This window comes from Notolepis coatsorum (assembly GCF_963971535.1).
Source record: "Notolepis coatsorum genome assembly, chromosome: 1".
In the NCBI taxonomy this organism is placed as follows: domain Eukaryota; kingdom Metazoa; phylum Chordata; class Actinopteri; order Aulopiformes; family Paralepididae; genus Notolepis; species Notolepis coatsorum.
Genome location: NC_140165.1, coordinates 50731502 through 50745139, shown reverse-complemented (window position 1 = coordinate 50745139; position 13638 = coordinate 50731502).

Here is a 13638-nt window from a genome sequence, read left to right as displayed (position 1 = left end):
TGTAATCAGATGTACTAATACGAATACGATCGAAACTAGTGTTGCTCACTTTACCAACGTCAGTATGGTTTTGAATTGATTGATTGAACACTTTATTAACAGATTGCAGAATGGGTACAGTACAGTACAGCTCAATACATACAATTGTTAAGGGGATGCAGACCAGAGAAAGACTTTCGTCTTGTTTACATCAGGGTCCCCCATTTTCAATTCATCAGGACATATATGACACACACGACATACAGATATACAGTACTGCTACATCTATACATTTATGACATACCAGATTTGCAAATACAGTACTGTTTGTGATACAAAAAGTGTCCAGAAAAAGAGTGTATATACATTTAACGTTACATATACATGGTAACGTTATCTAACTGCATTTAGAATCTAACAAGCTATTAACTTATGATAAACATAAACTAAAGATTGCTACATAAAATACCACTATTGACTACATCCATGAGTGGTCTGCTAATGCGTTAAAATGTAAAAAAAAATGCAGTAAGTAAGTAAAGTAAAGTAAACTTACCAGCGAGTGCCACTCGGCAACAATGAAATGAATGGCGATGAGCTGAAAGCTTGAACTACGGACCCCCCCTGAGGCGCTTTACTTCCGCATTCCACGATAACAACCAAGTGGGTGGGAGTGTCGGAACTCTTAATTATACGGCTCTGGGTAGGGCGTTCCACATTGATGTGGCATAATTGCTAAACGTGTTTAGTCCCTTGTTTCAGCCGAATCTGGGTTTAACATGATTTGTGGAGCTCCCTCTGGTGTTGTGATCGTGGTATTACCATTAGGGGACTAAATTGTTCTCTTCAAAAACGCCATAAAAATATTATATGTTAAAATAATTTTCCACTTTTTCTTTCATAAATATTTTACTCAACTTCAGCCCTGATCATAACCACCACATATTCAATACATTTCATTCAATTTAAACCATTTAAATGCCAGTGTGTGTGATGGCATCACAAATTATTGTAAAAAAAAAAACACACACACAAAAAGTGAAATATTTTCAATATATCAAATGCAAAGTAGATTATTCTGGGGGGGGGGGAGGTATTACAGGCTAGCATGTGTCAATGATTAGCAACAGCACTGATTTTGATGGATTTTTTGTAATATGAGATTTAACAACAACTCTTTTCAGAAAAGTGGGAGTAGTTCTTTTTTAATCTGACATTACAAAAAACTAAAACATCTAAAACAAAAAATGGTTATGATCAGGGCTGAAGTTGAATAAAAGATTTATGAAAGAAAAAGTGGAAAAGTATTTCTACATATAATATTTTTGTGGCATTTTTGAAGAGGACAATTTTGTCCCCTAATGGTAAGAGTGTAACACTTTAGTTTTCAGACACAAGGGTTAAATGATTGATTGTCCAGTTTCTTGGCAACTTTAACATTGAGCTTTTGACAGGGGACGATGATGATGCATGGTAACGTTATATGTTAGCTAGCTAGCATGTTTATTTTGATCACTGAGTAACCTGGTGGTCCCGTGGTGCAAGAAATCAATTTTGCCGCATTTAGCGGCATCTCCTGCAAGGACCTTTCTTTTTTTCTCTCTCTCCCTCTCTGCTCCACTGTCCACCTTCAAGTGCAGGTTATGCTTTAATTTTTTTTCTTTCGCTCTGTCTCTCCCTTCTGCAGAAGTGCCATCTGCCATTCCATTTTCCGTCTCCGCTGTCAATCACTTTTATGGCCTGGTCCCGCCTCCACCAATCACATGCGGCTCCCTTTGAGCGAGAGAGAGAGAGATAGTTCTCCAACTTGTGTGCGTTTAGACTGCGTTACCCTCTGTCACCGTGATCTCCTGGTTGTTCCCCACCTAGGTTATCTAACTAGAAACACTGACCTGGCCTTCTTCTAAGTTCAGTGGCCTGACTGCGGGCAAAAAAAAAGATATATATAATCTTTTCTTTTTTTACGCAGGCCAGGCCACGTGCTCCCGATGGCCAGTCCGGGCCTGGAGTCAGCAATACAATACACAACAGTATCATCTGCATACAGATGGGCTTGACATCCATTGAGCTAAGACACAATATCATTAATATAAATAGGGAAGAGGACAGGACCTAGAAACAAACTGTGGTGTCTGAGGAAGGCAAGCCGTATTGTCAAGGACACCTCTCACCCCAATCACAGACGGTTTGCCCTCCTTCCCTCTGGGAGGCGCTATAGTAATCTCTGTTCCAAATCAAGCAGGTTCAGAAACAGCTTCTTCCCCTCGGCTGTCATCGCTCTGAACTTTGTACCATGGTGACCTATACTTATCTGCTGTCTTCACTGCCTACAACTGCCTTATACTGTAATCATAACTACCTCAGAGGTGGGCAACCGTGTCTTCTCTACCAGTCAATCTCAAGGCGCCTCTGAGTCAATCGTTGGACAAGCAGTTGGAAAGTTGGAAAACTCAAACAGACACGTTTTCGTCAGTCATCCAATCACATTCAGACTTGCCGGTTTAAATTTGAATCTCAGCGAATCCCTGTCCTCATGTGTGGCTCTTTGGCCTGCCTTCTTTTTTCGCCGGCTTTCACTGGGTCCCCTTTGTGCATTTGCATGCTTAACACTGCGTCACAAATAGCCCTGGGGACTCGTATGTAGGTATAAGACAGGTGTGTAGTGTAGCCTCTTACAAGCGCAAAGTATCAAGAATCAAGAATCAAGAGGTTTATTTGTCACATACATACCAGGGCACACAGTGAAATGCGGCTGGTCATGCCCGCATTGATTGTGCAAAATACAATAATAAAAATAGGCATAGAAAAAAATAATAAACATAGAAAAAATAAAATAGGTAAGACACAAGATATGCATGGTAAAAAAAAAAGACATGCTAAGTTCCTGAGAAACTGGTTCCTATACACTACTATACAATATACAATTTACAATTGTAACTCTTAATGTATCTAAACTATGCTATTAGTACCTCCTTCCTTTAAAGTGACATTTTGTTTACATGGTTGTTTTAGCGGTTGCCGCATGAGTGTTGTGTGTGGGTGTGTGTGTGTGTGCGTGTGTGTGTGTGTGTGTGTGTGTGTGTGTGTGTGTGTGTGTGTGTGTGTGTGTGTGTGTGTGTGTGTGTGTGTGTGTGTGTGTGTGTGTGTGTGTGTGTGTGTGTGTGTGTGTCTGTGTGTGTCTCTGTGTGTGCTCATGTGTACTTGTGAGTGGAGAGTTCAGTGTTCAGTGTTCTGATGGCCTGGGGGAAGAAGCTGAGCCGGAGTCTCTCTGGTACCAGACTGTGAAACCACAATTAAGGACGGTTAGGCTATAGACCACTGCACTTCTGCGTTACATTGAGCTCATGGGAGAGAAGAAGAAGAAGTCTTTATTCATGCAGCTTTAACACACACACATGCGATGGGCGACCCACAGGAACACACACACACACATGCACTGAGACGCTGATGAAATGTTCTCTGCACTTCCCATCCCGTCGTCCTTCCCCCCAAGGGCAGCCGGTTCTCCCCGCTCTCTCTCTCTCTCCCATCATTTCAGAATACCGGAAGTGTTGCGGTGGTCTATATAGGATGAGACGCCAAGAGACAGCGACCTACACAGAATGGGAAGAGGATATTCTTTTTCGTAATTTCGTTCAATAAAGATATTGAACGTGAAGGATGTGATGGACGTTCTATTTGGCCACAAATAGGAGAGGAGGCTGTCCTAGCGCTCTTGGAGGAGAGGAAAGGTTGCCTGTAAAATAAGCAAAATGTTTTCTTCATGAGTCATCACTGAGCGCCACTTACCCTGCATTAGGCCTACTTGAGTAAGAACATGTTGTGTACAGACGAGGCGTCTTGATAACGTGGGAAGAATCGAGACGAGCGCAGCCGCTCACCCATCTCTCAGCCGAATCCTTTCATCTCTCCCTGTCTCTGAAGCACTGTTGCTGCCTTATGCAGGAATCATAACTGGTTTGTAATCATAAGTTGTTACTAGAGAGCAAAGGGTTGCTAAAAAAAACCTGAAGCATCATCAATCTCTCTCCTTCCGTTTCTGGCTTATCTGTTGTGTGTGTGTGCTCACCAGTGTTGTGCTAGTTACTGAAAAATAGTAACTCAGTTACTTTACCAGTTACTCATTTCAAAAGTAACTCCGTTACGTTACTAGTTACTTACACCCAAAAGTAATGCGTTACTGTGAAAAGTAACTATTTAGTTACTTGAAGAAGAAAAAAATTGCTCCCATGCAGATACAGATACTCAAAATCGGTTGATCAACTTGACAGTTTCCATTCACATCACTGAACTCTGCTAAGCAATGTGGTCTAGAATAGATACAAACACAAATCTGACACAAACACAAATGTCCCGACGTAATAAGAAATGCACCGTGCCTAATTGCTCTGGGAGGTTGAGCGCAGGCACGTTTAGGTTGCGCGCATGCACGTTTAGGTTCTAGGTTGAAAATAAGTGCTTGAGGAACAGCCTTGATATCTGTCGCCGGAGCGTTTCATTATAACCGTCTTGCAACGTTGTTTAAGATATCAATCGTGCATTGCAACGTTAGAATAGTTAGGATATCAATTGTGCATGAAAGGACTATATTTATATTGTTTGATTAGTATTGATGAGATTCCCTGGCAGATTTGTAGTCAAAATGCGTTGATCAACTTGAGTTTCCATTCATTTACATTCTCATCACTGCACTCACCAGTGTCGAGATGTAACGTTAGTCCAGCAGCCCCTTAAACATTTTCTTTATCTCATTTCCATGTTGTACTGTATATTCTCTCTCCAAGTAGTTTGAAAAAGTTTTCCGTCCCATTTGCTGTGTGTCGCCTGGTATCATTCTATGCGGGTGGCGAGTGGATTTGGATGAGTCCTGGTAGTTAACGTTAGACTCCAGTATCTTTGAGCCAAAACACAAATGACATAACTAAAACATTATTTTCTTTTCGCTCGACAAAAGAGAAATACGCGAGTAGCTGGGCCGCGCTCTGCCATTAACAGTCAGGATCAGGAATAGTAAACAAAACACACCCCCAGCATAGCGTTTCCCTGCAGCCAGAGACAGGATATGAGGATAATAATAATAATAATAATAATAATAATAATAATAATAATAATAATAATAATAATAATAATAATAATAATAATAATAATAATAATAATAATAATAATAATAATAATAATCACTACCGCTCGCTATCAATCTACGCCGTATATAACGCAAATAACGCAGTGACGAACCATTCAGTAACGTAAGTAGCGTTACTGAATTTCAAAAGTAATGCGTTAGAGTACTAGTTATCGCCAAAAGTAACTTTGTTACTGTAACGCGTTACACGCGTTCGTCCCAACACTGGTGCTCACACTGTTGTCATGTTGGCTGTTGCACAATAGGCTACACTGGCACACCTACTTCCAGTGAATGACGCTAAGCTAGGCTAATGGTGCGGCTGTTCCCTAAGCCTAATGCATGCACAGAGAAGAAAAGGGTATGTATCTGCTTGTCTAACTCCAGGGTAGATGGCAAATAAGCGAATTTCCCAAAACGTTGGCGTGTTCGTGGCTGGTGTTTTCACTCTGTCTACTTGGCTGGTGATGGTACACCTGTCCAGCCTTGGAAAATAGAAAAGTAGATCTCATGCCCAAAAAGCTTGCCCCCCACGACACACCACAAACCATCTCGGCCAGTCCTTCGTGCCAGTAGCCATCAGGCTCCACAACAACCATGGGCACAGACTGCTGCCATTTGCTGGAGAACTAACAGCTGGTGAACTGTTAGGACTATCTGACTCTTAACACTTTAATCGCCGGGAACGCCGTAACTCGTCTTTGCTCGCCATGCTCATTCTGCCGAAGACGCCGTAACTCGTCTTTGATATCAATATTTCAAAAATCTGTGATCGAAATCATATTTCTCCTCCGGAGACATGATATGTAATGGTGAGCTCCACTCAACTGTCTAACGGTTCAAGAGCGCCATCTGGTGGCCGATCGGCAGATCGGCCAACAGGAAGTGACGCGCCAAACAGGAAGTGCTCATCCATATTTCGTCCGGGCACTCGCGATCGTTAGCCGGACTCCATCTCAACACACTGGATAATCAATTGCTCGCCCTAACTCAATAAACAACGTTATTTGGACGTATATAGTATTATACAACCTGGAAATGGTTCATCTAAATCAACATCCCATAATCGAAAACTGTCTACTCCAAGCTGATCGTCCAACGGCGTGAGGAAGATACGGTAAGATACAGCGTTATTTTCTAACGTGTTCCATATAAACTGCTCTGATGACCATATGACCCACACTAGACGAATGATATAACGTTGCCCACGGAATTATAAACGACCCCCCGCCCATCCGGTCAATATCAGATGATACGTAGTAATTTCTAGAAGTACCTACAGTTAAAAATTTTTATCTGGCACCGATCGCTACCAAATGCATTTGGGGCTATAAATCAAGTTCTGGAGAAAGCTGCAGAAAACGATAAAAACATACTTATACTTTAGACCATATTTTAGTATGAATATGTGAATGAAAAAGTATAACGTTGCTACACCCTGAACAATGGATATAGGACATTGAATGGGCCATAATAATGTCAATTTAGCAATAGAATTTAAAAAGTTATAGCCCTGCAAAGAAGGGGAACTTCTCCATAGACAAATAGAGCTGGCTAGGGATGGTAAATTATGAATTTAACCATGGCGATCAAAGTGTTAATGATAAACACTGGTGTATCACATCATCACTGGTGTTACCACGGTTTCAACCAAGTCTAGTATATACCATCATCACTATTACTACTGTCTGGTTGAATTATTATTACTACCTGTCCTACCTGCTTTACTCAGTAGCTTTGTTATATATATATTCCATTTAATTACTTGTTACACCGTACTGTATATATACACTGTATATTACACACCTGTCCCTGTATATTGTTGATGCACTTTACTGTTACATTTGCAATCTGGTTAGATGCCAAGTTATTTCCTTTGTACTGTAGCCCTACTTGTGCTGTATAATGACAATACATTTGAATCTAATCTAATCTAGTTGATTTAATCAACAAAACTGTGACATTTTAAATGTAGTGCTTACCATAGATGTGCTTAATGATTATTCAGGAATTAACTCATTAAACATGGAAAAGCGGCAAGGCTACCAGCGAGGCCTACATGCAGCTGGCCAAAAATCTAACTGTGCGTCAAATTGACACAAGTTGACGTGGACAGCGCAGGGCTGTGATTCCATTATCGATCGTGACTAACTACATTACACACATGGACCGACTCAAAGAAAGACTGACTGAGGAAGTGCGAAAAATATAGGCATTTGAAGAACACAACGCAGCACGGCCTAGTGGTTCAGCGTTGTACTGTGCTTCTCTCTCTCTCTCTCTCTCTCTCTCTCTCTCTCTCTCTGCAAAAGACCAAAGCAGACTACAAAGAGTGACACGTTCAGCCGAACGCACAATTGGAGGGGGGCTCCCCACCCTCCAGAACATTTACTACAAGCGTTGCAAGGGGAAGGCTAAGAGAATTATTAAGGACTCGAGCCACCCGAACAACTGCCTCTTTGAACTGCTGCCGTCAGGCAAGCGATACAGGAGTCTCAAGGCGAGCACAGAAAGACTCAGAAGTAGCTTCTATCCCCAGGCCATCAGGCTGCTAAACGAACAATGAATGAACACTACACAACAACAACCACCAAACACACATAGCACACACATCCACACGCACACACTCACTTTAAACAAACACACTGTAGCACCCACTACACACACTTTATAGCACACACCCACTTTAAACAAACACACTGTAGCACCCACTCCCCACACTTTATATTTATGGATGAAGGATTGCACTACAACTCGTACACCTTACTGTAAATTGTACCTAAAATTGTACCTCATCCCATTTCTGCTTTGCACTAGATAGTACTGTACATTAGTACACTGCATAGTTGTGTATTGTATATTATATGGTAACTCAGAACATTGTACATATGTCTATACCGAACAACTGTGACCTCATTTTCTTCTTCTAAATTCATGCTATATTATGTTATTATGTTATTTGATACTATCTTGTCTAGCACAGTCTCTGGAGCGTAACAGTAAGAAGCATTTTGTATGAAAGTATTCTGTACTTCTGTATGACAACTATTAAAGAACTTGAACTTGAACTCTCTCTCTCTCTCTGTCTCCTCTCTCTTTCTTTCAGTGTCTCCTCTCTCTCATGTTCTCCCTCATCACTTATCTCTCTAATTTTCTCATGTTCTCTCTCTTATGTTCTCTCTCTCATGTTCTCTCCCTCATCACTCATCTCATGTTCTCTCTCTCTCTCTCAAGTTCTCTCCCTCATCACTTCTCTCTCTCTCATGTTCTCTCCCTCATCACTTCTCTCTCTCATGTTCTCTCTCTCTCTCATGTTCTCTCCCTCATCACTTCTCTCTCATGTTCTCTCTCTCTCATGTTCTCTCCCTCATCACTTCTCTCTCATGTTCTCTCCCTCATCACTTCTCTCTCTCTCATGTTATCTCCCTCATCACTTCTCTCTCATGTTCTCTCCCTCATCACTTCTCTCTCATGTTATCTCCCTCATCACTTCTCTCTCTCATGTTATCTCCCTCATCACTTCTCTCTCATGTTCTCTCCCTCATCACTTCTCTCTCATGTTATCTCCCTCATCACTTCTCTCTCATGTTCTCTCCCTCATCACTTCTCTCTCTCATGTTCTCTCCCTCATCACTTCTCTCTCATGTTCTCTCCCTCATCACTTCTCTCTCATGTTCTCTCCCTCATCACTTCTCTCTCTCATGTTCTCTCCCTCATCACTTCTCTATCTCTCTCTCGCTCTCTCTCTCTCATGTTCTATCTCATCACTTTTCTCTCATCACCTCTCTCCTGTTCTCTTTCTCTCGCACATTATATCCCTCATCACTTCTCTCTCTCTCATGTTATAGGGGGTCTAAGACCAGGGACATGCTGCTGGTCTGTTGACGTTATGGGGGGGGGTCTAAGACCAGGGACATGCTGCTGGTCTGTTGATGTTATGGGGGGGGGGGGGGGTCTAAGACCAGGGACATGCTGCTGGTCTGTTTATGTTATGGGGGGGGGGGGGGGGGGTTAGGTCTAAGACCAGGGACATGCTGCTGGTCTGTTTATGTTATGGGGGGGGGGGGGGGTCTAAGACCAGGGACATGCTGCTGGTCTGTTGATGTTATGGGGGGGGGGGGGGGGGGGGGGTCTAAGACCAGGGACATGCTGCTGGTCTGTTGATGTTATGGGGGGGGGGGGTCTAAGACCAGGGACATGCTGCTGGTCTGTTGATGTTATGGGGGGGGGGGGTCTAAGACCAGGGACATGCTGCTGGTCTGTTGATGTTATGGGGGGGGGGGGGGGGGGGTCTAAGACCAGGGACATGCTGCTGGTCTGTTGACTTTATCCAACTGCTTACTCTTGTGTATTCCTACCAACCAGATATACGAGTGCTTGTCCAAACACTTTGTTTACACGCTGGTGGTGGTACTGGACATCAATGTGTCAACAAACATCTCTCTCACTCTGTTCCCCTGTGCTTCTCTCTCTCTCTCTCTCTCTCTCTCTCTCTCTCTCTCTCTCTCTCTCTCTCTCTCTCTCTCTCTCTCTCTCTCTCTCTCAATGTCTCCTCTCTCTCATGTTCTCTCCCTGATCACTTATCTCTCTCATGTCTGTCCCCCTCTCTCTCATGTTCCCTCTCTCCCTGATCACTTCTCTCTCTCTCATGTTCTTTCTCTCTCCCTGATCACTTCTCTCTCTCATGTTCTCTCTCTCCCCCGATCACTTCTCTCTCTCATGTTATCTCTCTCCCGATCTCTTCTCTCTCTCATGTTCTCTCTCTCCCCGATCACTTCTCTCTCATGTTCTCTCTCTCCCTGATCACTTCTCTCTCTCATGTTCTTTCTCTCCCGATCACTTCTCTCTCTCATGTTCTCTGTTTATCTTCTAGTCTGTTTTTAGGCGGACCAAACATGGCTGTGCTGTTATCAGTGTGTTGTGTGTGTGTGTGTGTATGTGTGTGCACTGTGCATGCTCCGGTGTTCTCTCTCTCTCTCCTTGTCTCTCTTTCTTGCCCTCTCTCAATCTGCGTGTGCGTGTGTGGTGTATATGTATTGTGTGTATGTATGTGCGCATGCTGCTCACTCATCTTAGGTGATCTCTCTCTCTCTCCCTTCCTCTCATGCCCTCTCTCTCATCCTCTGCCTGTTTGTGGATACATGTGTTTGTGCATGTGTGTCCGTGCATGTATGTGCATGTGCGTGTGCATGGTATGTCACGCAGCTCAACAGCAACATGAGGTCTTTTATCAGCAGGCCTGACACCTCCCTCCCACACACTGCTGCTGCCTTCATTTGTCCCATACTTTCACACTCGCTTACCCCCTCCACACACACACACACACACACACACACACACACACACACACACACACACACACACACACACACACACACACACACACACACACACACACACACACGCACACACGCACACACGTTTACATAAGATAAGATAAAATAAGATATTCCTTTATTGATCCCCTTGGGGAAATTCTGGTGTGATACCAGCATGGGAGAGAGGGGGGAGTACAGGTATGGGCAGGGTAATAGTAGAAATACATAAATATAGGCAATACAATTTGATCTGAATATAAAAATATGAGAACAATAAACAGTGTAAACAAAGGTGCAGAGTCTGTATGCCATCGGTTAAGGTAAGACACATACACAATGTTAGTTAAAGGTACACTCTGTAATGCCATCAAACAGCAATCTCTAGGGCAAAGGAGTTCCCCTTGGTAATGCAACTTTGTTTAAAAAAACATTAGACATCATTATGGATTCTACCTTTAATTCAGATAGCTACACTCTGCCGTGTGCAAACATCGATAATGAGTTTGATCCATACAGCACGATAACACCCAGTCCGTTTTCAAGGATGTAAACGCACACACACACAAACAAACACACAAATGTGCGCGCACACACAGACACACACACATCCTGAACATTTGACCACATTAAAATGCCAGAGCTTATCTAAAGGCATCTAGTCCGCCAACAAATGTCTGGCCTGTGCAGCCTTGTTATAATTGAGCGTTTGACCCTCTACTAAGGATTATTTCTTATTGCCCATGGCTAATTATAGCAAGTTCAAGTTCAAGTTTGTTTTTATTTGTCAGAACAAAATACACAATACTTTATAATGAAATGCTTGTTTCTTATGAGCCCCTGAGAGTGTGCTACATACAGTAAAGAGAAAGTAAGTCAAACAAATTAAGAAGTAAAAAGTAGGTAAGAAACAGACAATAGGCTTTACAGATATAGCCCCATTAGGGGGGTGGATAAATGTGAACAGGATTAATAGCCCAGCATGGGTTTCATCGCCATGGGTAATAGTTTGTATATAGCCTAACTATGTCGGACTGTCTGTCAGTCAATCTCTAGTCTAGTGTGTAGCTGTCTGCTTTTCTAACTGACTGCCTGTCTGATTAACTACTGTAACTAAATCTCTGTCTGACTAACTAACTAGTCTAGTAGATAGAGGGGGGTATCATGCACCCCCCGGAAATATACTTCTAACCAGACTTTCTAGAATGAAAAAAAGGTGAAAAAAAAATGATAGGCTATGTTAACAAGTTGTCAGTGTCCCATGTATCATTTATATGTAAATTAAGGACGCTGTAACTGAGGGGTACAATTCCCTGACTGTATTGTTAGATATGATACTTACTACCACTACCTCTTGTACTTTAGACTCTGGCCACCCAGTACTAGGTATGAATAATTATGATAAACACTCCCACCTGATGAAACGGATCCAACACAAATGTACCAAGTCGAAAGTCTGCGTTTAATAATAATACATAGCAAAAGGTATGTACAACGATCACTTAATTACATTTATGATTTGAAATAGTATGCACTTTTATGGCAAATGAGTATTCGTAGGTAGATCAATATCGAATGTCCAATCTCTGATTGCGCAGGAAGTAAATATACAACCTGGAATATTTAGGGAACAATAGCAATGATACTTGAATGATTATATAGCTGGATACACTAGGGGAAGGTTCCGACTGCTTGTAGGACAGCTGGAGGGGGGGGGGTAGAGTCTGGCTGTATCCCGTCTGGCCGAGGGTATCCTGGGAGAGCCCACAGTCGTGCGACCCGGTGCCCAGCGATCCTCGATCCACAGATGAAAGCAGTTGGACTCTCTGTGGCCGGCGTCCTCCGGTCCACGATGGAGAGACGTGAGGCGACCTCGTCGTGTAGAGCGTCTTCTCACCTGTCGTCCTCTCCGGGGGGGGTATTTCCAACACACCGCAGTGTTGGCCTTTATCCATAGAATAATCAAAGTACTCAAAGCATAATCCAAGCCGTGGAAGGCTAGCCGTCGTCGGTAGAATAATCCAATATACAGGTCCACTCGCTCTTTGGCCTGGAGCTCCTCGGGTGCAGCTTCACGTGGGGTCAACCACCCTGGATAAGCGTCCAGCTGATGCCCGAAACGATGGGGGTGCTGATTACTATAGAACTCTTACCGCACGAGGCACTATATATGAATAGACTATTATTAGCTTAATAGAATACGTCCAACTCGACGATATAGTGCCAAATATGACTATTCAAATATTAATATACACGATGTCTCAATGCCGATACTGGGCCGAATTGGCCTTACTGCCCACACGTGGTTCGCGGGGAGGCTTTTGCGTCTGTCACTCTGTTGGAGGGTAAGGAACTGGACTAAAAGGAAAGCTCTACTTTAATAGCGCAGTATATATACGCACTATGAACAAATAGTACCATTAGTGGTGCGGTAGACATATTCCTACGCGGAACTAGGACTTGTCCATACATGTTGAGCGGTACGATTGAACCTGGTCTGAGGGGTATGGCGACCTGGCACCAAGGTCTCGTCCAATGGTAGAATGGAGACTATTATGGGATGTTCAGTAGACTAGAAGGGATATTCAATGCATATTGTACAAGGAATATACAAGGGATATCAGGGGATATACAAATACAATTAAATATATATATATAAATAAATATATATATTCGGTTTAATCTGATCCTTCAGAACAGACGCGATTATCAAGAAATCGCAAAAAAAATCTGTTTCATATATCTCAGCCAATATTGCAGATAACTGAACAAATGAGGTGTCTAGACCCATGTTTTGAGGGTCAAAGATCCCAATAACACTATCCCTAGAGTGATCACATGTTTCTATGTAATTTTGCCCATGCAAATCTGTGCCGTCAATACAAAATAATCACATTTTTACTAATTAGTTGAGTAGGAAAGCGGATACTATCATGCACCCCCTGGAAATATATTGTTAACCAGTGTTTCTAGATAGGAAACAATTTGTAGAAAATGATAGGCTATGTTAAAAATCTGTCAGAATGTCCCATGTATCATTTATATGCAAATTAATGACGCCATCATCAAAAAAATTATGTCGCTATTTCAGCCAATATTGCAAATAACTGAACAAGTAGGTTGTCTAGATCCATATTTTGAGGGTAAAAACTATTTCCAGAATGATCACCTGTTTGTGGCGAGCTAGTATGCAAATTGTGGCACCTTTACAAAGAATAAAGC